Below are 26,024 nucleotides of genomic sequence, written 5' to 3'. Positions count from 1 at the left end.
CACTCTCAGACAGCTCAGTACTGAGCAGGCCACATGCAATGGCAGCTTGGGGGCGACCAGGGCTAACCCCCCACTGTGCCAGGGGACGAAGCGGGCCACGGCCTGGCATGTGCGGGACCCTTCTCCCTGACCCTTGCTTCTTGGGGCTGGAGCAATAGCACAGTGGGGAGGGCGTTTGCCTTGCACGCGGCCGACCCGGGTTCGAGTCCCAGCATCCCATAGGGTCCCCTGAGCTACCGCCAGGGGTAATTCCTGAGTGCAGAGCCAGGAGGAACCCCTGAGCATCGCTGGGTGTGAGCCAAAAAAAAAAGCCCCCCACAAAAAAACTGGGCCTGACCCTTGGTTTCTTGTCTGTTGCTTGGGTTTCAGTTTGGGGGCAGCACAGGCAATGCTCAGCGCTGACTCCTGGCTCTGTGCTCAGGCTCACTCCTGGTGGGGCTTGGGCGGGGGGACATATGGGGAGGTCGAAGGTTAAACCAGTGTCAACACGGGGATGCTACCCGCTGCGCTGCCTCTTCAGCTCCCTGATTTCCTTCTAAGAATGGGCAGAGAACACTTAGGAGCAACGGAGTATGGGGGTTTGGGAAAACAGAGGAGGCATTTCCCAGGCCAGCCTAGGAGGGGGCTCCTGCCTCAGCCGCAGGACAGTCACATGCCTGGTGCTGCAGCGCCCCCTGGTGACCACCTTTCTCGCAACCAGAAGCTCTAGAAGATTAGAGCTTGTTAGAGGCTCTTACAAGGGCGGTGGGCTTGGGGCCACACCACGTGGTGCCAGGAGGGAAGGGCCCGGGGATCACTGCCTGTGTGGCACTCAGAGAACAAGGATGCAAACTGCACAACAGCCCACCTGCCAGGGACTGAGTTGGACGTGTCTGGGGTGGACAGGGGAGGGGGGAGGGTCTCCACCAGGTTCATGCTGTGTCCTTCCTTGAGGGGTGACAGCTCACCTGACAGAAGTGGGCTGAGAGGTGAGGAGGCATCAGGCTGGGGCATGTTGTGGACCCCCAAGAAGGGGCCGGGGAGTTTCAGAGCAGAGGGACCCCTGGCCAGGCAGTGCCGGGGACAGGAGGTACCTGAGGGACACAGCACACCCTGGCTCTGTCCGGCTGAACACTCGGCCAGTGGGGCACCCCCGGGGGAAGGGGGGTGCTCGCATACACATGGAGTCCCCTCACACCCTCCCCTTTTCCTTGTCCAGTCCAGGCTGAGTGTCCCTCCTCCCAGGTGCCGACTCCCACCCCCCAACTCCTCCTTGGTGCACAAATGCACCCCAAAGCCCCGATACCTGCCCCCCGTATGCGGGACACCCGCTCTGCACCGTCCGCAGGTGGCCAGGGGTGAGGGCAGGCCGACAGCACTGGCCAGCACACCCCATCAGCCCTCAGCAGAGGACAGTGGCCACCAGCCGGAGCAGGGAGGGGCTCACGTGGACCCTGCACAGCCCACTGCACCTCCATGAAATGAAGTAACTACCCCCACCTCCACCGCGGAAACGAAGGGCGGGAGCAGCCCACTGGCCCGGCCACACCCTGGGTCCTGCTCCAGGACCCCAAGAAGGGCTGAGGGCATCCCAGGGTCCAGACACCTCTGTGGCTCCGGGGGGCAATGCTGAGGGCAGGAGCAATGGCAGCTCAGAGGTGAGGCCCTCCCTAACACGCCCACCCACACCCCAGCCCCTTTCTGGCTCCCGAAAGATCTACCCATTGGCGCCCGAGGTCAGACCGGGGTCCTGGGGAAGCGGGGTCTGAGGGAAGGTGGGGCTGGACACCCCCACACTCACCCCACCCCACATCCACACTGAGCATCGGAGCCTGCCGTGGGGGGAGAAGGGGTCAGTGCCCAGCGCTGTCCCTCTGCCGGGCCCTCCTGCCTCCAGACCCTTGGCTTCGGGCAGAGCCTAGAGCAGGTGCCAAAATGCAGCCAGAGCCAAGGGACTAGCCCAGCAGACGGGGTGTCGGCCGTACACAGGGGCCGGGCTCAATCCCTGGCAATACATTGGGTCCCAAAACCACTCCTAGGAATATATCCCAGAGAGTCAAAAGAGTATAGTCGAAGTCACATCTGCACTTGTTTGTTCATTGCAGCACTCTTTACAATAGCCAGAATCTGGAAAAAACCTGAGTGCCCAAGAACAGATGACTGGTTAAAGAAACTTTGGTACATGTACACAAGGGAGTACTATGTAGCTTATGTAGCTGTTAGAAAGGATGAAGTCATGAAATTTACAAACAAGTGGTACTACATGAAAAGTATGTGCTAAGTCAGGAAGAGAGGGACAGACATAGAAAGACTGCATTCATCTGGGGAACATAAAGTAACAAAATAGGAGACGAACACCCAAGAATAGCGGAGATAAGTACCAGGAGGTTCACTCCATGGCTTGGAGACCAGCCACACATGCTGGAGGAAAAGGCAGCTCAGATAGAGAAGGGAGCACCAAGTCAAGGGTGTTGGGAGGATCTTCCCAGGATGGGAGATGCGTGCTGAGAGTAGACTATAGACCCAAGAACATGATTGCCACTCAATGCCTCTTTTGCAAACCACAGCACCCAAAGGGAGAGCGAGAACAAAAGGGAATCATTACAGAGGCAGGGTGGGATGGGGGGGGGATGGAGGTTGGAAGGGATACTGGGATCATTGGTGGTGGAGAACGGACACTGGTGGAGGGATGGGTACTCGATCATTGTACAAGTGAAACCCAAGCACAAAAACTTGTAAGTCTACAACTGTACCTCATGGTGTTTCACTAGTAAAAATTTAAAAATTTTTTTAAAATTTAAAAAATATATATTGGGTCCCTCCCTCACCCCAGCCCTTCCAGAAGTGATCCCTGAGTACAGAACCAGGAGTGAGCCTGGAGCACTGCTGGATATGGCCCCAAAACAAAAAAATGCAGCTGGAGCACCAGGGTCCATGCCCAGTCCCTTCCCCCGCCCCCTGCAGGAGGCCAGCGGCCAGCAGGGCAAGAGCCCCTCTCCTCCCCCAAAGCCCCTCCTCCTCAGCTCCTGGTCCCACCCTCCTCCTTCTGCAGAGCTCTGGTCACACCCTTCAAGAGCCTGGTGTCTCTCTCCCACCGTGGACTGTCACCGCTGTGGCCACCCCTGGCAGCCTCTCCAGGGCATCCTATGAGCGTCCGCAGCAGCGCCAGGAGTCAAAGCTTCTCCGTGACCCTCCCCATCACAGACTGTGGGGCCCTGTCCCCTCACCCAACAAAGGGCCGGGCTGACCTTTCCGGCTCAAGAGCAAAATGCTGGAGATGGGGCAGTCTCCAAAGTTAACGCAGCCACCGCCGAAACCATCCAATAGAAAGGACAAGCTTGGCCGGACTCACAAGGCCAGCTACAAAGCCAGCCGAGTGCCGGAGTGCAGCCGTGAGGGCGAAGATACTTGCCTTGCCCACTGCAGACCCCCTTCGACCCCTGGCATGACCACTGCCAGGAGCTATCCCTGAGCATGGGCAGAGTCAGGAGTAAGCCCCGACCACCGCCAAACATGGCCCAAACTACCCTCTTGAACTCCCCCGCCATCACCCGACACACACACACACACACACACACACACGCACATACACACATAAAAGGAAACTCTGGACCAAATATAGCTCAATGTGGCTCAACACAATGTACATTTGGGTGTGGTGTGACACTTTTTTTTGAGAACTGTCTGAAAGGTGAAGGGCAACCCCTTCGGACCGGCTTCTCCTGGAATGCCGGCGTGATGAGTGGAGCTTAGGCAGCCATTCTGAATCGGGAGGTAACTGTGATGAACGGAAGAGCAGCAAGATATAAGGCACCTGGTGTTCATGCCACCATCCCTGAGTGTCCCACTTCTTCGCTCTCTTTATGAGGTGGTATAAACACTTCTATGCTTAAGGCATTGTTATTCAGAACTCAGCAACTAGATGCAGACCAGTGCTAAGCCCAACCCGTAAAGTCTCTGACCCCTCCCACCCCCAAATCACAAGTAAATACTTATTTGTTTCTGCAACAAGAAGCAGCGATGGTGCCCCACGGCTCATTCGCCCTGAGCTCGTGTCAGCGCCGTCCGAACGGAACCGCTTCTCTCTCCGGCCTGGCCTTCCTCCACGTCTGAGCTTCGGCGGAGACAGTTCGGAACGGTTATTTCCAATCCATCCCCGTGCTCCCACACACAGTTTCCAATGTGTGCCTTGCTTTCCACATGCTAAGCATCCCAGGCCACGGCAGCAGGGCCCGCCCCTGCTTGCTGACCTGGTCACTCCCGGCTCAAGTTCTCCCTCAGACTGACCGGCGGCTACAGGTCGCTGGGCACGGTCCTTGAGTACGACAGGTAACGAGAATGTTCTCAGCCTCCTGTGTTTGAAATCCCCTTCCTGTGCTTCCTGGTCCGGCATACAGTGGCTCCTTCCCCTTCAACAGTCCCCAGTCCCCAAGGTAGCCCCCAAGGTAGCCCCAAGGTTATTAGCCGGGATCAGGGAGGCAATGAAAACTAATGAGCTCCTTTCCTTGAAAAGCAAACTTGTCTGGGGCTAAGAGCGATAGTACAGCAGGGAGGGTGTTTGCCTTGCACGCAGCCAACCAGGATTCGATCCCCGGCATCCCGTAGGGTCCCCCAAGCAGCACCAGAAGCAATTCTGTGTGCAGAGCCAGGAGAAACCCCTGAACAACATTGCCAGATGTGACCCCCCCCCCCAAAAAAAAAGCAGCAGCAAACTGTTCTATCAAGGTTTTTATTTATTTTTTTTTTAGTTTCCTCTCTTCTTGGAATTCAGGAAGTTGATGAGAAAGTCTCCTTCCGCATGAGCTCTGCGCAGCCCTGCAGTCACACCCCGAGAATCATACCTCCTACTGCGCTCCTGTTCCTTCTCCTGCGGTTCCCAGGGACGGCCACTCAGCTCAGGGTCCCTGCCTGCCTTGCATTTCTTCTGTCATTAGGGTTGCCAGGCAGCCCGGACCTGCCAAACCACTCCGTTCAGTTCTTCAAATGACTTCCCAGATCAAAGGTCACTTCTCCGACCTTCGCTCCACTTGGGCCCTGGTGCGCCTTGGCCAGTCTCGCTCCTTGGGGGCTGAAGTTCCCATGCTCGGGGCTACAGCAGTGCAGCCTCTGGTCCCTCCGGAGGCCTCGTCCCATGCATGCTTCATGCCCCGGCAGCTGCGGCTCGAGGGGCCCACAGGGTAGGAGCTGGCAACGGGGTCTCCCTGCAGAGAAGGGGCCCGGATCCCCGGCCCTTTGTCCTGGGGGAGGGGAGGTGGGCGTCACAGAACCGAGCCCTCCTCAGACTCCGAAGCACCCAGAGCAGAGCAGAACCCCACTGCTGGACCGTGAGCTTGACCCCTCCCCGACTTCTGAGGCTCTGTGTCCTGAAGCTGTCCCCAGGATCTTAGCTAAGGGGCCCAATGACATTGAGTTTTACTCACTGACAAGCATCAGTCACTTGTTTTGTAGTTGACCACTCAGGGTCCAGTGACAAAGCAAGGGAGGCGTAAGGCAGGGGCCCAGCGTCCCTCCCCAGCACCAGGCAATACCCCGTCCCCGCCACAGCAGCACTAGGAGTGACCCCCAAGTGGCAAACCAGGAGTAGCCCTTAAAGCACCCCCGGGTATGGTCCAAATTCAAACAAACTACTGCACAAATTGAGCTTTTGACGCTTCCATGGCTACTTGGAGTGTCAAGAGGAACCCAGGGCTCTTCCGGGCAAGCACTCCGCCTTTCTCACAGTCTCTGACACTACGGCAGAGCCATGGCCCTGGCCACAAAGCAACGGATGCTGGGAGCCACACACAGCTCCACGTAGGTTTCCGGTTAGTAGCATTTATTGAGCAGCCACTATTTACAACGCCTCAAGAAGACGCTGTGTGGGAGACAATCACCAATCACGAGCAGACACGGCCCCTGTTGGAAGCAAGTGCCAGCCGACGCGACCGTGAGAAAATCATCAACCATGCCAGGCAACAGCCTCATTAACTCTTCTCTATGCAAAACTCCGGGGGGGGGGGGGGGGACAAAAAGGAAAAAAAAAACCCACTTGGAAGAACTGTATAAAAGACCCCACCCCTACCCCAAGCCATCTGGGGCTCGTGATTCAGACCTGGGGTCTCCCTTGCTCGTGTCTCACTCACCTGTCCCCATGTTTCTCTGCTCATTTATTTCCACTCTGGAAAAGCCCATGTTCTCTCTCTCTCTCTCTCTCTCTCTCTCTCTCTCTCTCTCGCTTTTTGGGTCACACCCGGTGATGCACAGGGGTTATTCCTGTCTCATATTCCTGTCTCATGCACTCAGGAATTACTCTTGGCGGTGCTCGGGGGACCATATGGGATGCTGGGAATCAAACCCGGGTCGGCTGCGTGCAAGGCAAACGCCCTCCCCACTGTGCTCCAGCCCCTCTCTCTCTCTTTTTGAATCACTGTGAGATACAGTCACGAAGCCCCCGTGTTAGAGTTTCAGTCATACAGTGATCGAACACCCATCCCTCCACCAGTGCACATTCTCCACCACCAATGTCCCCAGTATCCCCCCCTCACCCAGCCACCCCTGCCTCCATGGCAGACAATCACCCCCACCCTCTCTCTACTTTTAAAGCCATGTTCTCTCTTAGCCACACGATTCTCTCTTTCTCTGCCATCAGATCTTTCTAAATAATTTTCAATAAAAAGTATCTTCACATGGGGGCTGGAGCAATAGCACAGCGGGTAGGGCGTTTGCCTTGACATGGCCAAACCGGGTTCGATTCCCAGCATCCCATGTAGTCCCCAGAGCACCGCCAGGAGTGATTCCTGAGTGCAGAGCCAGGAGGAACCCCTGTGTATCGCCGGGTGTGACTCAAAAAGAAAAAAAACAACTATCTTCACAGAGAGAGAGAGAGAGAGAGAGAGAGGAGAGAGAGAGAGAGAGAGATGGGGTCCGTGCTGTCCAGGGCAGGAGACTGGCAGGACACGGAGCATTGCAAAGCGGAATTCCGGTCCCCTGGCCGTGAAAACGGGTCAGACGTGTGGGCTCCAAGGAAGGAGTTAGCTGGGGGTGCTGACAAGCTGGCAAGGGTGGGAGACACGCAGTGAGGGTGGCAAACAGCAGACCATCACCGAGTCTTACTGTCTCTGGGATCTTTCCCCAAGCGTCCACGGCCAAGACTCACCCACAGAGCACGCAGGTGCTCCCTGAAGGGGTGCGGGGGAGAGAGAGACGGGCGGGGGAGGGCCCCCCCCAGGAGCCTGCCCAGAGGGCACCCAAGGTGCTGGCCGGTCGGGGAAGCCGTGAGATGGACCCAGGGAGTATGGGAAAGGCTGGCACAAACCCTGGACCTACACATACGAGCCCAGAGTAGGAGGGAGAGCCACCCAAAACCCCGCCCGTGTGCTGACTCCCAGATCCCACAGCAGCACCCTGGGGCGCCCCCTCCCGGGTGTAGCACAGGGAGAGAGCAGGGGGCTGGGGACCGCTGGGCCAACAGTTCGGGGCGTCCCAGCACTTGGCTTGAAGCACTGCCGCCGCCGTGAAGCCGGGAGCTGAGGCCGCCAGACCCAGCGGAGGGACATCAGGTCTGATTTCGGGGCCAGGGGACAACACCAAGATCGGAGGCGTGTTCTTCACATGCCTCAGGCCCAGACTTTGAGCTGCAACCCCCGCACCTCCAACCATCACCAGGTATGGCCCTGGGGGCACCACAACCCCCCACCCCGGGGCAGAAGCAGCTCTGCAGCCTCAGGCCCGAGCCTGGAATCCGGGGACCCAGGTGGCCGGTGACGGCTGGTTATGTATGACCAGTCATAGCCAGTGCGGCCAGGTGAGGCTCCCGGGCCACCAGAAACATTTTAGGCTAAAAATAAAAGAGGGGCTGGAGCAATAGCACAGCGGGTAGGGCATTTGCCTTGCACGCGGCCAACCCAGGTTCAACTCCCAGCATCCCATATGGTCCCCTGAGAACTGCCAGGGGTGATTCCTGAGTGCAGAGCCAGGAGGAACCCCTGTGCATCACCAGGTGTGACCCAAAAAGCAAAAATAAATAAATAAATAAATAAATAATAAAAGAAGACCCATGCCCCACCGGAAGTGACTCCACATGCGTCAGCTGGGGAGGTGGGAAACGCCACCATCACGCCCCACGGGGCCCCCACCTGGGCCCCCTTCCCCTTCCCCTTCGCACTGAGGATGCGTGTGGGGGTCTGCAGAATGCGGCGTGTGTGGGGGCGGGGCAGTGACCAAGGAGAAGGAGAGGGGCCCTGGGGCAAGGGGGCAATACCTCACAGTCCAGGAGGGGCTAGAACGAGAGGGTATGGGATACCGCAGAGGGGGGTCAGAGGGCGAGGCACTTTCTGGCCCTCGCTGAAAGAAGGGATAATGAGTCCTCTTGTCCCGGCCACAGGCCAGGGGAGCACAAGGTGTCTGCCAGGACACGGTTCCTGTGCGCACCTTCCCGCTTGACCCTTGGGCGCCTACCATTGCCTTCCTGAGCACCCGCGCAGGGACCCCACCTGACACCCACCCCCCAGAACACGGCTGGCTCGAGGCTCACCTCGATGCCCGGGTGCTGGGGTGGGCCAGAGATCAGTTAAGGCACTGCTGGCCCCGATGACCTCAGCGGGCCTCAGGCCTCGTGGCCATGTGGCAAATCCTTTCCCTCTCCCTCACCCGCTCCCCACCACCACCCCTTCTCTCCATGAGACAGGGGTCCCCTCTCCGGGCCTGGGAGCCCCGACACTTGGAACAGGCTCTGCCTCGAGCTCCAGGCACACGACGTGTGGACAGGACGCAGAGGCTGGCCCAGGATCGGGCACTGCCTGTCCCCAGGCCAGGCCTCTGACCGCCCCCACCCGGAGCCACTGAGCCCGGCATGGTTTCATCCTTCACGCCCACCAGCTGAGAAAACCGTCAGCAAGCACCTCGGGCCTAAGTGTTTTTCCTTTGTAAGTTAAACCTAGGATCTAACGGAGCATTTCCCAAACTTTCTCCAACCCCATTTCCTTCCTGGGGTCCTTCTGTCTGACTGGTGGCCACCACCACCCCCGCCCCTGCCCCATCCTGTGCTGTGGCCTCCCATTTACACGATTTTCACCGGTGGCCCCCTTGGAGTGGCCTGGGGACCCACATGGCCCCAGCTGAGAAATGGTGTTCCCATGGACCAAGTTATATGCGTTATAAGAGAGAGAGAGGAAATAAAGAAGTTAAAATTGTTTATTCAGGAGCTGGAGCAATAGCACAGCGGGTAGGGCGTTTGCCTTGCACGTGGCTGACCCGGGCTCGATTCCCAGCATCCCATATGGTCCCCTGAGCACCGCCAGGAGTAGCTCCTGAGTGCAGAGTCAAAAGTAACCCCTGTGCATCGCCAGGTTTCACCCAAAAAGCATTAAAAAAAAAAAAGGAAGAAAGAGTTGAAATAAAGAAGTTAAAATTGTTTATTCAAGGCCTGGAGAGATAGCACAGCAGGTAGGGCATTTGCCTTGCACACAGCTGACCCGGGTTTGACTCCCAGCATCCCATATGGTCCCCCAAGCACCGCCAGGAGAAACTCCTGAGTGCAGAGCCAGGAGTAAGCCCTGTGCATCACCAGATGTGACCCAAAAAGCAAAATAAAATAAAATAAAATAAAAAAATAAAATAAAATTGTTTATTCATCAACACACATAAAACTTGCACTCTCGGGCTGGAACGATAGCACAGCGGGTAGGGCGCTTGCCTTGCATGCAGCCGATCCAAGTTCGATTCCCAGCATCCCATATGGTCCCCCAAGTACTGCCAGGAGCAATTCCTGAGTGCATGAGCCAGGAGTAACCCCTGTGCATCGCCAGGTGTGACCCAAGACACGGTCCTCCCGTTGTTCATCAATTTGCTCGAGCGGGCCCAGTAACGTCTCCGTCATGAGACTTGTTGTTACTGTGTTTGGCATATCGAGTACGTCATGGGCAGCTTGCCAGGCTCTGCCATGCGGGCGAGATACTCTCGGTAGCTTGCCAGGCTCTCCGAGAGGGGCGGAGGAATCGAACTCGGGTCAGTCATGTTGGCCACTTGTAAGGCAAACGCCCTACCCGCTGTGCTATAGCTCCAGCTCCTGAATAAACAATTTTAACTTCTTTATTTCAACTCTCTCTCTCTCTCTTCCTTTGATCGTCTGTGCTTGTCTTATAATGCATATAACTTGGTCCATGGGAACACCATTCCTCAGCTGGGGCCATGTGGGTGCCCAGGCTGGAGCGATAGCACAGTGGTAGGGTGTTTGCCTTGCATGTGGCTGGCCGGGCAGAGCCAGGCGACCCAAAAAGAAAAAAAAAAAACTTGCATTCTCATTCTTAATATTTTGAGCGAGGAAACGTGACCAGCCACACTTCATTTAAAGTTCTCAATACGTTTTTCCCAGAAGCATGTCAGGGGCCCAGAAAGCACATGCAATGTAAGCGCGAGGCAGGGAATGCCACCCAGCACACACCTGGCGACCGGTGCCCAGTGGAGAAGAGGCACATGCCCCGACGTCTTTGACCACAGCCCCCCTCGTCCCCCAGAGCAGCGGGACACATACAGCCGTTCTGCCTGTGACAATGAACACCAAGGCCCGGAACAGGTGTTCTCTACTGCCCACTCAAAGCATGGCCCGAGACAGCGGCACAGAATATTTTCCCCATCAGAGATTACCCTCAGCTTACCAGGGCATCATAAAAAAAAATAATAAAATTAAAAAATAAAAAAAAATTACAATTTTATTTAGCTTTCGAACTCACACATCAATAATAAGCAAAATCTTGAAAGGCATCCTTTGAAAGGCATCCTGTTCACCCAAGCGCAGTTTCTCCGTAGCTGACGGAGAACTTGGGGGAGTAACCTGGAAGGAAAAAGGGGGCCTTGGGGGGCCCTCTGATGTCACGCTGCTCACTGGCATGCCGGGATCCCGGGGGTCTGCCCTGTCCCAACGTGGGGGTCTGGCCCCACCCCCGACCGGCCTGTCCTGCCCTGCTCCCCATGGAAGGGCTCCCCCGCTCCCTCTGGGGCTGGCACCCCCTGAATGCAGGCACCGCTCACAGCGAGAGCCAAATGGGACAAGCCTCGGGGTCTGCTCCTCAAGAGGGGCCCCCAGTCTCCCATTGCCTGACACGAGGGCCCCCAAGGGAGGCAGCGCCTCAACGACTTCCAACACCGGGTACCGGGCACGGGCAGTGAGCAATGACCAGTCAGATCCTCACCGCTCTCCATGTGCGGGCCACTGGCCGGTGACACTGGCAGGGCCCGCCGGGTGCTAAGGGGCCATGCGGGGCCATGAGGGCCCACCACCACGAGTGGACATGAAAAACCGGGGAAACTGAGGCGGCAACGCCCCGAGCCACGGCAGGCGCTCTGGGGGCCGGGTTCCACATGCCACGTCCCAGTCGCGGCTAAGGGCAGGAGGGCGAGAGGAGACGTCTCCTTCTGGGGCCGGAGCCCAGTTCTGCTGCCTCCTAAGGGAGAGAGAGTGCTCCCACATGCCTCAGAATACCGTTCCCCAACACGTCCATGGCAGGGAAGAAAAGAACACGCATCTGGGCCGGAGAGACAGTACAGCAGGGAGGGCATTTGCCTTGCACATGGCTGGCCCAGGTTCGATCCCCAGCATCCCTTGTGATTACCCCATCCCTCATGATCACACCGCCAGGAGTGATCCCTACGCACAGGACCAGGAGTAAGCTCTGGGCACTGCTGGGTGTGCCCCACCCCGGCCCCCACCCCCCATAAAAAGAAACATGCGTGTGGACTCTGACGAGCCTGACTTCTCACTTGCAGCAGGAGAAGAAATATAATATAGTCTCTCGGCCCCACTATGAACCTTATCAAAAAGGCCTAAATGGGGGGGGGAGGAGAAGGGGATTAGAAGAAGAAAAAGAAAAGGTCTAAATGACTAAATGAGCACAGACAGTGAAATAGTGGGTGCTCATCTGTCTGTATTCAGTTTTCTACCACTAGCCTTAAAAAAAATTATGAAAGCACCGTTCTTAAAGTTGAACATACATATCACATACATCTCTTGGACCGCAGCCTTCAAACTGCAGAACACAATAGCTTGGCAGATCCACAAGTTCTCTTTGCGCCACAAATCTTTCTGTCTCCACGCTCACCTGCTGCTGGGTCACATTTCATACACAGAGAACAGGGCCATAATCTGGTTTTCCTTGACGGGCTTCTTTTCCCATAGATTTTCTTTTGGAGAGGCCACACCCAGCAGAGCTCAGGGACCAATCCCAGACTTCCATATGCAAAGCCTGTGCCCCACCCAGTCCTCTGGGCCGGCACCCTGGTCCCTTCTGGCTTCTTTCACTTGAAAATGTTCCCGGTGCCGGGAGAGATCGTACTTCAGCTAAGTACTTGCCTTGCATGTGGTTGACCCAGGTTCAATCCCGGGCATTCCATATGGTCCTCTGAGCCCTGCCAGGAGTGATCCCTGAGTGCGGAGCCAGGAGTAAGCCCTGAGCACCCCCGGATGCAGCTCAAAAACAATCAAACAAAAGAAATGTTCATGGTCCATCCACACAGTTGCATCGATCGGTCCCTCCCCTAAATACAACACACTTTTACTCATCCCTCCGTCAAGCGATACAACTATTAGGACTGTTTCTTCTTATGGTGTTAATGTGAATCCGAGCGCAGCTTCTCACAAGCCCTGCACAGAGGCTCGCTGGGAGGGGTGATCTTCATTCTCCGGGGTACAGACTGTGGGAAGAACTGCTATGTCACGGAATAACGATGCTGAATTTTCCAGGGAATTGCCAAGTTGCCTTCCAAAGGAGCACCACCATTTCACACTCTCCTCCGCAGTACCCTCCTCTCTGCAGACTGAAGGAACCACACACAGACAGCCCGAAGAGATGGCACCGAGAGGAAGAGAGAGACCAGGGCCCCCGGCCCGGATGGGGCAGGGCAGGCCAGCTCCAAGCTCATGGCCCTCACGCCCGCCACACGCCTGAGCTCTGGCTTCCACGGGAATTCCGGGTTTGCCTTTTTTGTGGTTCATTTCGTGTTTCATCTTCCTTCCAGTCGTTGCATTTCTACTCATTCCATAATCGTAACTGCTGCAAATTATTTAGAAATGATCTTCCGCTCGCGCTGCCCCGTCCTTCCCTACTCCAGCCTGCCCGTTCCCTTCTGATTCATGCCTGTTGCTGGAGCAATGCTGTCGAGTGATGCCCAACATGCTGTGTGGGCGGAGCAAGCGCCACACAGGAGGTGCACCCTCGCCAGGCTGAGAGGGATTTCCGCTACTGTTGACTGATCGTGAACTGAAACTTGGCTGAGCGTGAAATTCTTGGGTTACAGCCTGTTCCTGAAAACGCGGTGGTGGTGGCCCATCTCTGACCTAAGCTACAGACGCGTCTGGGCCCAGCCGACGTTCTCCCCTCCGGCTGGAGATCTCAGGCCTCTGGGAGCTGGGGTTTCCGGTGGAGGCTTATTTTCCCGCTTGAACCAACACTGTTGAGGGGGTAAGCTCTTGCCCTGTGAGTTTTCAAGGCTCCGTCATCCATCGGTGAAGTTAACACTGGGCCGGCGGCAGCCGTGGCGGTGCCAGGTCTACGCAGTGCGGCTGTCCCCAGCCCCCTTCTTCATCCGGAACGAGATGCCCCCACCCCCCAACCCCCCGTCAACCTCCCTTCTTCACCATAAACAGGGGACACGGAACCCCTGCGTACAGATTTTATTTCCCGCCTCCCTTGCTAGGAGGTGTGGCCAGAGGGTGTATGGGACACAATGATGGGTCATGGGCCATTTCCGGAAAGCTGCCATCCCCCGAGGCTGGCACACGGGCTAGAGCCTCCGCAGCCACTACAGGATGAAGGAACCTTGGCCTTGACGTCCACCACGTCCCAGGACAACGCCCTGTGGGGCAGGAAGGAAGGAGCCAGGGGCTCTGACCTCATGACCGCTGAACCTTTGCCCACCTGATTCCCTCCAAGCTCTCACGCGGGAAACGTTCATCTCACAGGGGTCTTTCACTCTCGGTTTTCTGCCATTTTTTCCTCAACCTACAGAAAAGGCTCCCTAAGGTGCCAGAGTGATAGTACAGTGGGGAGGGCATTTGCCTTGCTCGCGTCTGACCCAGATTCAATCCCATATGGTCCCCGAGCACTGCCAGGAGTGATCCCTGCGCACAGAGCCAGGAGTAAGCTCTGGCCACTGCTGGATGTGGCCGCCAAACCAAAAAATTATTAAATAAAAATGAAAGAAATGGCTCCCTCATCAGAAAGACAGGGTAACCCTGGAAATATACGTCACAACAGAGAGCCATAAAAGCTTCGAGGACCGATTTTACACATCCACGCAACACAGAATGTAGGCTGAAATGAGCAGGAATCTAAGAGAATAACTTTCTGGTTGAACACTGCTATTTTATCAAGTTTTTTTTTTTTTTAAAAAAAAAAAAACTCTGTCATTGGAACTGTACTAAATCTTTACCAACATCTGGAGCCACAGAAGAACTGCTGTTACTATTGTCAGACAGGCCTGGAAGGGCCAGGAACTGACTGCACGTATGGCTGACGTTCTGAGCCTCAGAACACACTCAGGAACGGGCACCGGGGTAACAAAAGCAGCCGTGACACTGAGACTTCGGAGGGAGAAAAACAACGTTAGGTAAATCACCTCTGCCTCCTCCTCCAACGCCTACAGTGCCCGAGGACGGCAGAGAAGCTGAAAACCCTGATCCTCTCCAGAGATTTGGGCCAACGTTCTGCTCTGCCCGCGTGACCTCCAGCTGAAGACCCAGAATCTTCTAGCTTTTCTTCTTGCAGCCAACAAAGTTCTTTTGAACCAAGGTCTCAGCCGGTGGTTTTTTTAGGCTCTGCAATGAAGCTTTCAGATTTTCCACTGCCAACTTCATCCCCTCTGGTTATGGTCATTTTGACAACGGTGCTGGCTGAATAGGTCGTCAGCCCTGGACCTCAGGTAGCCGGCGGTGTCTGCCACATCTCTGCATCCTTTAATGACACTTTTGTCCGTGCCACCGCTCTTTCTGGCAAGGAAACCATCTGCAGTGTGGCTCGAGGGATGAGGTGACGGCGACTGAGGCGAGTCCTCTCCATATGCCACCAAGGGGGGCCGCCTGGGGTGGGCCCGCCGGGTATCACTGTCCTCCATGTCAAACTCTGGGCCTCAAGAAGTCGGGCCAACACTCCTGGCACTGAGTGCAGTCAGCCCTGAGGGCCCTGCATGCTTAGAAATGAAGATTGAGAGGATTGAGGATGTCACCCCCATCCCCTCCGACAGCACCCGCAGAAAGAGGGTCGCCAGGGTCGCCGTCTATGAACAGGACTCCTGGAATTATTTTCTGTTAGTAAATGGTCTTCACGTGGGGCTGGAGTGATAACACAGTGGGCAGGGCATTTGCCTCACACATGGCCGACCTGAGTTCAATCCCTGGCATCCCATATCATCCCTCAAGCACCGTCAGGAGAAATTCTTGAGTGCAGAGACAGGGGTAATCCCTGAGCATCATCAGGTGTGACCCAACCCCCGCAAAAAATAAATAAAAATCATAAAAATTTTTTACTGAGCAAACATCATTTTTTTTAATAAATGGCCTCCATGTAAGCTTTTTGAAAAAAAAAAAAAGAAAAAAGAGCAGAAGTATGTTACAAATCTACCAGCAATGACAGCAAAAAACAAAACAAAACAAACCCTTACAAACAAGGAGCCAGAGCAGGTAGGGCGCCAAGTGATCCCTGAGCACAGAGCCGGGAGCAAGCTCCGAGCACTGCTAAGTGTCGCCCACAAACAAAAACAAAACAAAAAAAAACAAAAAAAAAATCCCCAAACATGAACAAAGTCTTAGCTTGGCTACTAACCAAGAAGCACATGCATCCCTCATCAAGTACTTACAGGTCAGCCACGACTGGGAAGATCAGGATTCCCTCGCCCCTGAGATGAAACCAGACCTCAAACCATCGCTGCAGAATGGAGAGCTACACCTCACATTCAATCATCAGGAGATTAAAACGGAAACCGCAAGAAACTATTACCGGGACTTTTTCCAACTTAGCTATTTTCTTGGCTTGTGTCACTCCTCCTCTGACCTGTTTCGGAAGTCACACCTGGAGGCAGCCTTGGGTATGAGGAAACCCCCTGGGGAAGGACCCCAGATTTGGGGCTAGACAGACAGACAGGGCAGGGATTAAGGCGGAGGGAGGCACAGTACAGAGCTTTATGCTACCAGAGTGCAAGTACAGCGGGGAGGGCATTTGCCTCGCACACAGCTCACCCGAGTTCAATCTCTGGCAACCCACTGTGGTCCCTCGAGCCCTGCCAGGAGTGCTCCCTGAGCACAGAGCCAGGGGTAAGCCCTGGCCACCACAGGATGTGTCCCAAAAACCAAATCTCAAAAAAAAAAAAAAGGAGGTTTAGGTGCTTGCTTTGCATGCAACTGATCCTGGTTCAAATCCCTGCCATATGGTTCCCCGAGCACTGCCAGGGGTGAGCCCTGCAGTACAGCCAGATGCGACCCTGAAACCAAAAGCAAATGAAACAACCAAGAAGCCCGCCTCTCCGGAAGGCATCCTTGGGCAATGCGTTCGAGCTCCCGGGACTTCCACCAACCTGCAGGATCCAGGACGCTGAAGTTCCAGCTGTCTCGGGACGCCAAAAAGGGCAGAGAGGGTCCCAGCAGCAGGGACCTCAGACCCACCCGCCTCCTTTGTTTGCAGGATCCACTCGGGCCTGTGATGAGCCCAGCTGCCTCCCTTCACACGGCCAAAACTGCACACAGGCGCTCTGGTCCCCAGGTGCAGGCACGCCTCTCACGGAACCGACACCGATCCGGAGAGTCTGCTTCCCGGGCCACAGGCGGCGTCAACCAGTTGGTCTCTTTGTGGGAGGAAGAAATCATGGAGGGGCAGGGAGCAGAGGGGCGGGCTGGCTGCCTGGCACCGGCCTGGGTGGGTCCTGGCATGGGGAAGAACCAGGCTGAGGGGCGGCAGAGCCGAGCCGGGTGGGGGAGCCCCGAGGTGCCCCGTGACTCAGGCCCTGAGAGCCCTGTTGACGTTTCACTGGAGGGGACCCAAAGGGGTCTTGAAGGGGTGAGTGGCACTTACACCCCACGACCAGCTGCACTGCCACAGATTCTGATTTCATCAGCAGAACTGATTAACTTGTTTTTCAGAAGCACGTCGTTACTCCGAAATGGATCCAAAGCACCGAGGTCTGTTGACCTAGTTCTTGGGCTTATATAAGGATGGGGAAGAATTTCTGCATCGACGAAACATGCAGATAATCACACCCACCTCTCTTCCGTTCACTCCCATCAGGTGATTTTTTCAAAGAAACCTCTGACGGTGGAGCCCAAACACTCAAATTTTCTTCTGATTACTCAACTGTCTTGACCTTCGAATGGAGCCGTTATTACAAAAACACGTAAATTCCCAGGGCGGGAGATACGGGCCTCCCTCAGCTAGTGCCGAATTGCAGATGGTCAAACAATATGAGAAACCTTTTGGGAGACCCCAGAGTCTTCAGTTCCTGGCCTGAGACAGACCCCGGATGACCCCAGGGAAGCAGGACAACTAGGGGTCGCCGCAGGGCAGGACCGTCCCGGGTGTGGGGGAAAGCAGGCCCCTCAGGTCACTCAGGGGACCGGGGCTCCATCCGCAGACCCAGAGGACACCGTTTTGTGGCCACCCTGCTGCTGGAAAGCACCACCCAAGATGCCCACGTGAGTTTTGACACATGCCTGGTGCAGTAACTCACAAGACCGCCACTGACACAGACAAAGGTTCCCTGGCGTTCCTAAGAGCCCCTTGGCCAGAGTCAAGGGGAAGGGTCGCTCCAGCTCCCAGTGTCCCCCCCCCCCGCCCCTCCCCTTGAGTGCAGGGACTGCTGGCATGTCCCCATCTCTGACAACTCATCCTTGGCCCGAGTCAGGCTGAGTCGGGGGGCTGGGGGGACGGTCCTGCCTGCAACACAGTGGCTGTGAACCCCCTATAGGAGGACAGGGACTAGTGGGCACTCTGGGCCACCATGGTCTCTGCTCTCCTTGTGAGCGAAGTGTGTGAGCCCTGAGCCGTGGCCCCCGGGGAAAGGGTGTGGCACTGACCACGCGGACCATCACCCAGAGAAGCTGCGCTCCAGTGCCAGCTGGAAACCGCCTTCGAGAAGTTGGGCTGAAAGCGCAGGGACCCCCTTGTGGGTAAAGGGGTCCCCAGGCTCCTGCAGCGCAGTGACCCCACAACCCGACCGCCAGCCCGCCCTCTCCAGAGAGAACGGGGGTTGCCTCGCATCCCCCACAGCGGGGATCGTCCGCAGGTCAGTCATGAGGTGCTGAAGGCGGGCATCCCACAGGGTTCCACAGCACCGTCCTGCACCAGCCCCCGCCACACCCCCACTATCGGCAGCCACGGCACCTGGCCTGAGGAAGCCTCTGCCTGGTCACTTGGCACAAAGCCCCACACCACAGCCCAGAGGCTGAGGCCTTCAGACAGAGGCTCCTCTCAGGCCCACACACCCCCAAAGGGCAGGTCTCCCATCTCCATTAGCGGCCTGGCATCCACGAGGGTTTGGGGGAGGGGCAAGGGGGTCAAAGATGCCCCTCAAGGATGTGGAGCCTTTTTTTTTTTTTTTTTTGCTTTTTGGGTCACACCCGGCGATGCTCAGGGGTTACTCCTGGCTCATGCACTCAGGAATTGCTCCTGGCGGTGCTCGGGGGACCATATGGGATGCTGGGAATCGAACCCAGGTCGGCCATGTTGGCTGCGTGCAAGGCAAACGCCCTACCCACTGTGCTATCGCTCCAGCCCTGGAGCCTTTTTAAGAAAATGGGCTCCCCAGCTCAGATAGAGAAGGGAGCACTAAATAAAGGGTGTTGGGAGGATCCACCCAGGTTGAGATGCATGCTGAATGTAGACTACAGACCAAACAAGATCGCCACTCAATGCCTTTTTCGCAAACCACAGCACCCAAAAGGAGAGAGAGAACAAAAGGGAATGCCCTGCCACAGAGGCAGGGGGGGATGGGGGGGATGGGGGGGGTGGCAGGGATACTGGGATCAGTAGTGGTGGGAAATGGGCACTGGTGGAGGGATGGGTACTCGATCATTGTATAACTGAAACCCAAGCACGAAAGTTTTGAAGTCTGCAACTGTACCTCATGGTGTTTCACTAATAAAAATTTAAAAAAATAAATAAACAACAGAACACACACACACACACACACAAAAGAAAGTGGGCCCCGCTTGCCTTGCATGAGGCCCACCCAGGTTCGATCCCCGACATCGCATATGGTCCCCTGAGTCACGCCAAGGGTGGTCCCAGAGCACAGAGCCAGGAGTCATCCCTGAGCACCACTGCATGTGGCCCCAAAACAAAACAAAAAGATGGGCCCCGTGGCCAGAGCAGGTAGTCCAACAGGTAAGGCACCTGCCGTGCACACAGCCAATTTAGGTTGCAACCCAGCACCCCACGTGGCCCCTCGGCCTGCCTGGAGTGATCCCTGAACACAGTCAGGTGTGGCCCCAAACCCCAAAACAACAACAAAAGAATCTATCTGAGGGGGCAGGGAGGCAGCTGGGGCTGGGGGGTGGCGGGGGGTGGGCAGCACACGTGCCCTGCATGTGTGAGGCTCTCAGTTCCATCCCAGGCACCCCAGAGAATGAGTTTATTGGCACTGAGTCAGGCACGGCTCGGAGGGAGGCGTCTGCCTTGCGTGTGTGCGGTCCCAATACCACACACACAGAAAGTTTATTTAAGATTATTAATAACAGTGGCAGCCCCCTTCGTGAGCATCCATTATGACCTACTGTTGTAGCACACGCTTCCCAAGCATGAGCTCATTTCCTCTGCCTTAAATTAAGGGGGGGAAGGTCGATCGTATCACCAGCAGCTACCTCCCAGGTAGAGAAACTGCAAGATGGGCACCAGCAGGTAAACGCCCCCAGGACCACGCCCAGGAGGTGGCGGGAGCTGGACTTTGAATCCCGGGCTGGGTGGGAAAATCAGTTTTTAATCGGCAGTGAACAAATCCCTTTTCCTTTCTCTTTCTGTTCCCGGGCTGGCACCCAGACCTTGGACCACTCTTTAATCTGCGGTTCCTGGGACCACAGCCATGTCTTTCCTAGAGGAAAACACGGGACGCCGCTTGTCCTGCTTCTCGCCGAGGACTGCTAACCATTACTGAGCGAACATCACCGGGGGGGCTGGACCACACTGTGCTGACACGATCAGGGGAAAAAACAGTTATTACAGAGGAACTGTATGTACTAGTTGGAATACTTCCCGATGCTGGAACAATTTCCAAAATAGATCAAGTAAATAAATGGAAGTGCAAGAGTATGTATAGAATGCTATTCTCTGTGTGAGAGGGAATATAGCATAAACAAGAAAATGGGAAGGGTGGATGCCCCCAGGGAGACGAGACTGAGAACTGGCAGCTTGAGGCAAGGAAGCCGCTCTTTGCCATTTGTTCGCCTTTATCTACTTGCCTTGTAAAAATACCCATCTGTGATTTTGATTCTTCTTTATAAGATTTAAAATTACCATTAAAAAAAAATCCACCGAGGGCCAGGGAGATGGGTCAGGAGTCAGGGGCACAGGCTTTGCTGAGGACTCCAGTGTGGTGCCTGGGATGGCATGCACCCCTATACAACAGTAGTATAGCCCTGGTGGACCCCAATACACCCAACCTACCATTGGCCCTGGTGGTCCCCGGCACTGTAGGCTCTACACAGCACTACATCCATGGACCTTCACACTGAACCACCAGTTCAGCAGGCCAAGTTTTGCATTGCTCAAGGATCACCAGGAGGGGACCACAGACCCCCTGAGCACTGCTTGGAAGATTTCCCCTCCATCCCCCGGGTGATGGGAGAAGGGAGAATCAAAAATACATTTACTGTCACAACTTCCTCATGTGCTCATACACATTATGATGGCAACCATGAAAAATGATATTTATGAGCAGGCACTGGACGAAGCTGACTGTGGACAACTTTGTCCTCGATGTAGATTTCACGGAGGTTGATCTAGGATTTTGCTCCGCCCAGAGCCCGCAGAGGAACAGCAGCGCGGACCTGGGCTCGATCCCCGAGCTAACTCCCTGGCCCTTTTCACGGCACCTTTCTGTGCAAGGAATAAAACGCATTTAGAAAAAATTTAATTTTTTGAATATGAGGGATCATATAGGATGCCGGGGATCAAACCCCGGTTGGCCGCATGTAAGGCAATTGCCCTACTCGATATACTCTTACTCGGGTCCTGAATAAAATGCTTTTTGAAGGAATAGACACAATGGGGACAGAAGCATCAGAGACAATCTGCCACACCTTCTTCTAAAAGTCCTTCACTTGTCCCTTCCACAGGTACTGGGACACCCGGCGCAGGGGGACAGTGCGTGCCTCACAGGTGTTGAGGCCCTGGATTCGAGCCCCAGCACCCTCAAAAGCAAACTGATATCTTCTGGGTGCAGGGGGAAAGTGCTAGATAACAATTTTTTTTTTTTTTTTTGGTGGAGAGGTTGATTTGGTACTAATTTTGGCCATACCCAGCGGTACCCAGGAAACCATATGCAGAGCTGGGGACCACACCCAGGTCTGCCATGTGCAAAGCAAGAGCCCTCCCTGCTGTACTATCTCTCTGGCCCTGGAGAGTTTTAAAGGAATGAAAAGGATCATTAGTTTCCTTCTTCCAGCCTCTCAGGAAATTCTGGCAACAAGATCACCAGAAAGCCAGGCTGGAACCACGCTGGTTCCACAGTGGAACCACCACCCACAGTGTGGTGAGAGCAGGGTGGTCTGGGAGATGGTACAGTGGGGAGGGCGCTTGCCTTGCATGGAGCTGACCAGGTTACACCCTCAGCACCCCTGGTGGTCCCGCAAGCCCTCCAGGAGTGATCCCGAAATGCAAAGCCAGGATTAAAACCTGAACAACTTCAGGTGTGGCCCCAAAACCAAAATAATAATAATAATAAAGAAGAAAAGGGAACAGTGTGGTCTGGAGCAGGGACAAGACCAGTCAGTCAGAGGTTACACAGAATGATGGCCTCAGAGCCAGTGCCCTGAATGTCGCCTGCTGCTACGCTCAATGACGGCCAGTTGGGAGGGGCAGAAAGGGGCCCTCACGCTCAAGGCCTCGAGCATCAGGAGCTTTTGAGTATCTTGGCTGGCTCTAGCCTCCTGATCACCTCTCAGGGTGAGCTCTATGACCCCAACTTCCGGACAACAAAGCCTGGAGAAGCTGGTTGGGAGAGGGTTGGCCCAGGCTCCAACGCTGACCCAGGTCACTTGCACTCCAGGTCCCCTGCCTGCCACACTGAAAAGGAAACTCAACTTCCCAAGGTCAGCTGAAGGCCACGGAGTGGACTGGGGGGGTCTGGGGTGCAAGGCCTCAGGTTCAACCCCAGCTCCTAGCTGGCGCTGGGCACCTTCATGGGTATACCAGGCGACTGCCCACACACTGGCGGTGGCCCTGGTGATGCCCAGTGTTGCCAGCTCAAGCACTGACCCATCTGGAATGGTTGACCTAGTATCGCCAGAAGTGGCCCCAGAACCGCCTGGGAGGTCCCAAAATTAAAAAGTATGAAAACAAAAGGTTCAGAGAGACCACATCATAGAGAACCAAACACACAATTATTTTCCATGAATGAAGTTTATCTCTTAAGCCTGAATGCTGTCACTCCAAAACCAATGGCAGGCCAATTCCCTTACTATCTACCCAACACGTGTGCAAGCTCCTGTCTGAACTTTCCTGCGAGACGCGGCCCGATGCTTATCCAGAGGGCAGCAACCTCGGTGACTCAATGCCCTTGTTTCTGCCGAGGGGAAAAAGCAGGACAAGTTATACACGCTGCTTCTAAGTACCACAGGCACCAGCCACAGAAACACAGTCCGCAGAAAGGCAAGCAACCTACCCCTGATCTCCATCCACGAGGCCACCAACCAAGTGGCAAAAAGAGAGGCCAGCAGTCCGTGACTGGTCCCCAAAGCCCCACACTTCTTTACTTTTATTTTTTTATTATTGAATCACCGTGAGATACAGTTACAAGCTTTCATGCTTGAGTTTCAATCATGCAATGATCAAACTCCCATCTCTCCACCAGTGCACATTCTCCACCACCACTGTCCCCGGTATACCCCCCTTTCCAACCCTCCCCCTGCCTCCGTGGCAGACAATTTCCCCCATACTCTCTCTCTACTTTTGAAGCCCACACTTCTAAAGTGCTGAAAACCCGCAGACCAATACACAAGCCTCCTCCTGCTCTCTTCCCGGCCACATGGGCACAGAACTCCAGTCCAGGGGATCAAAAAAGTGAGTGTGAGCAGGGCCCTGGGCCTTGGATCCAGGCAGACATAGACATGGGACCCTGGTGAGCAGAAGGCGGCCCCCCAGCACCCCCAGGCTCTCCTCTCCATCCCTACAAGAATCTCCTAGCACTCAGGGTTTGTGCTCAGATAAGGAGAGAGAATTCCACTAAACTCCAGCCAAAAGCCCTCAGCTCCAGCTCAGCCTTTGGGGTTCAAAGGTCAGCAAACAATAAAATGCTTTTTTTCATCTGACACGGAGTCCCCCTGGGGACAGGCAGTGACAGTGGGGGACAGAATGAGCACTCGGTGGTGGCAGGGAGGGCTCCCTCCACAAACTTTGCCCCTGACTCCCAAGAAAATCGTCCCCCGATGAGCAGTCCCTTGCTCCTGCGGCCCGGGGGGGCCTGAGTTCCTCCCCCGGGGGGCTGGCGAGGGGCGCCCTGCCGTCCCGCGGCCTCCGCGCGCGTGCATACACACACACACACACACGCACACACGCACACACGCAGGGACCAGGATGATGCTCTTTGCAAAGGCGGAAACAAGGCAGGGAGAGGCGGATCTCCAGGGAGCACAAAGCAAACGCTTCGGAACCCGCAATCCTGGGGAGCTCCCTCGCCCCTGCGAGGCTGCCACGTCGGGCTTCTGGAGACCACCCCCCACCGCCGAGGCCTGCCTGCCACCGCATCTGGCCCCTCCCCCCACACCCCCCACCCCAGCCCGGGCCAGCCAGCCCAGGTCCCCTCCTGCACCTCCCCGCTCCCAACTCTGGGAGCCCACGCACTCCTCCAGCACCGGGCCGGCCCGGGGCAGCCCGCCCCCCACCCAGGGCAAGCCCCCCTGACTGCGCGCCCCCGGGGAGCCCGGAGCTCCCGCGGCCCCGCCCCGGCGACCACTCACCCGCCGCCCCGGGCCCCGCTTCCGGGCCCGGCACCTGCGCTTCCCGGCCGCGCCCACCTGCGCGCCCACCTGGCCCCGCCCCCACCGCGCACCTGCGGCCCGGCCCCGCCCCCCGCACCTGCAGCGCCTCCGGCCCGGCCCCCGGGCCCGCCCCGCCCCGCCCCGCGGCCGCGCCTCTCACCGCCCGTCCTCGCCGCCGCAGTCCCGGCCGGTCACCTTGACGCGGGCCGCAGCGGCTGCCGCCGCCTCCTCATGGCCCTGCGAGCGGCCCAGGCGGCAGCGGCGCCTTCGCTGCGAGGCCGGGGCCGGGCCGAGCCGGGCCGGGGCCGGGCCGGGCGCAGCGGGAGCGCGAGCCGACGCGGGAGCGGAGCCGGCGCCCAGCCGCAGTAGGAGCCGTCCGCTCCCGGGCCTGAGCGGCGGGCCCCGCGGCCAATGGGCGCGCGGCGCCAGGCCCGCCGCCCAATCGGCTCGCCGCGGAGGCGGGGACACGCAAATGAGGCTGGCGGGGCGCGCCAGTGCGCAGCCGCTGCGGCGGCGCTCGGTGCGCCCGGGCCTCGGCCTCCGCGCTCTCCCGCAGCCGCCCTCTCCTCCTCCTGCAGGGATGCTCGGCTGCCTGCACGCCCGTCGGCGCCCCGCCACGCCCATCCCGTCCTCGAAATAACGGGGCTTCTCGTTCGGCGTGCATCCGGGCCTCCTGCAGTTTCCCCTTCGTGTGCCTTCCTACGACTGATTGTCTCTTCAAACCAAGGATGCTATTGTGCCAGACATCCCCTAAGGTCCATTCTCTGCAACTCAGAGCGGCACCGAGCACACATCGGAGGCGGCCTCGAATCCAATCCATTCCAGACGGACAGACTTAGTTAGACCCCGGGAGGGCAGGGGAGGGGACGTGCCCAGTTCACCTGGGTGCGAAACTAGGAAATGAGCACGTAGTCTGCTCGCGGCTTCTGATCCTTGATGCCGGGCACGCACGAGGTGAACGCAGAGGTTAAGTCCTTCGCCCGAAGCCTCAGCAATGACAAGTTACAGAGAGGGTCGGTGCCCTGCAAGTCTGGAATCACGGGAAAGCTGTGCCCGGCCTCCAACAGAAGTGCGGTCCTAGTTCCTGCCCTGCAGGCTTCTCACGCACGCAGACCTGCAGAACAACGCTTTGATAATTTTCAGGTTCATTCTGCAGTAGCATTAAAGTCACTGTCACTGTCACTGTCCTCCCGTTGTTCATCGGTTTGCTCCAGCGGGCCCAGTAACATCTCCATTGGGAGACTTGTTGTTACTGTGTTTGGCATATCCAATACATCACGTGTAGCTTGCCAGGCTTTGCTGTGTGAGCAGATACTCTTAGTAGCTTGCTGGGCTCTCCGAGAGGGGCAGGGGAATTGAACCCGGGTCAGTCGGATCAGCCGTGTGCAAGGCAAACGCCCTACCACTGTGCTATCGCTCCAGCCCAACATTAAAGTATATGGAAAGATTTCGGTTACTGTAATGCTCAAAACTCTCGGAAGAGAACCAAAAGAAATAGTCTGTGTAAATTAAATCATTTCTAAGTCTTCAGGGATCTCTTGAGGGGAATTCCTGCCATTCTGTTTTAATAATCAAAGCTGGACCAGAGTGATAGTACAGCAGATAAGGTCTTGCACACAGCCAACTAGAATTCCATCCCGGACACCACATATATGGTCCCCCAAGCCCTGCCAGGAGTGATCCCTAACTGCAAAGCCAGCAATAAACCCTGGGCATCACCAGGTATGACCCAACCTCCCAGCCCCACTACCGCAAAAATATACTTATCTTGTATGCAGCCAACCCCACTTCAATACCTAGCACCCATATGGTCCCCCAAGCACCACCAGCAGTGATTCCTGAGCACAGAGCCAGGAATAACCCCTGAGCACTGCAAGCTCTGGCCCCCACCTCCCCC

The 26,024-nt window shown here is 56.4% G+C and overlaps 1 protein-coding gene and 1 pseudogene across 9 annotated transcripts in view; one reads left to right on the top strand and one right to left on the bottom strand.

Moving 5' to 3' along the window:
- RALGPS1 (Ral GEF with PH domain and SH3 binding motif 1) overlaps positions 1 to 24,501 on the bottom strand; it is a 191,865-nt gene extending 167,364 nt beyond the window's left edge. For 8 of the 9 annotated variants that reach the window (XM_056108875.1, XM_056108877.1, XM_056108881.1 and 5 more), the window contains exon 1: positions 24,288 to 24,501. The gene's annotated coding sequence lies outside the window, so the exon portion shown is untranslated. The remainder of the gene's footprint in view (positions 1 to 24,287) is intronic. The other variant, XM_056108876.1, reaches the window with a different exon arrangement.
- LOC130018034 (40S ribosomal protein S14-like) lies at positions 9,332 to 15,231 on the top strand (annotated as a pseudogene).
- Positions 24,502 to 26,024: the final 1,523 nt, after the last annotated feature.

This window comes from Sorex fumeus, unplaced genomic scaffold, assembly GCF_029834395.1.
Source record: "Sorex fumeus unplaced genomic scaffold, SorFum_2.1 ptg000233l, whole genome shotgun sequence".
Classification (NCBI taxonomy): domain Eukaryota; kingdom Metazoa; phylum Chordata; class Mammalia; order Eulipotyphla; family Soricidae; genus Sorex; species Sorex fumeus.
The sequence above is the reverse complement of the archived record's forward strand: the minus strand, read 5'-3'. Positions and strand labels throughout refer to the sequence as shown.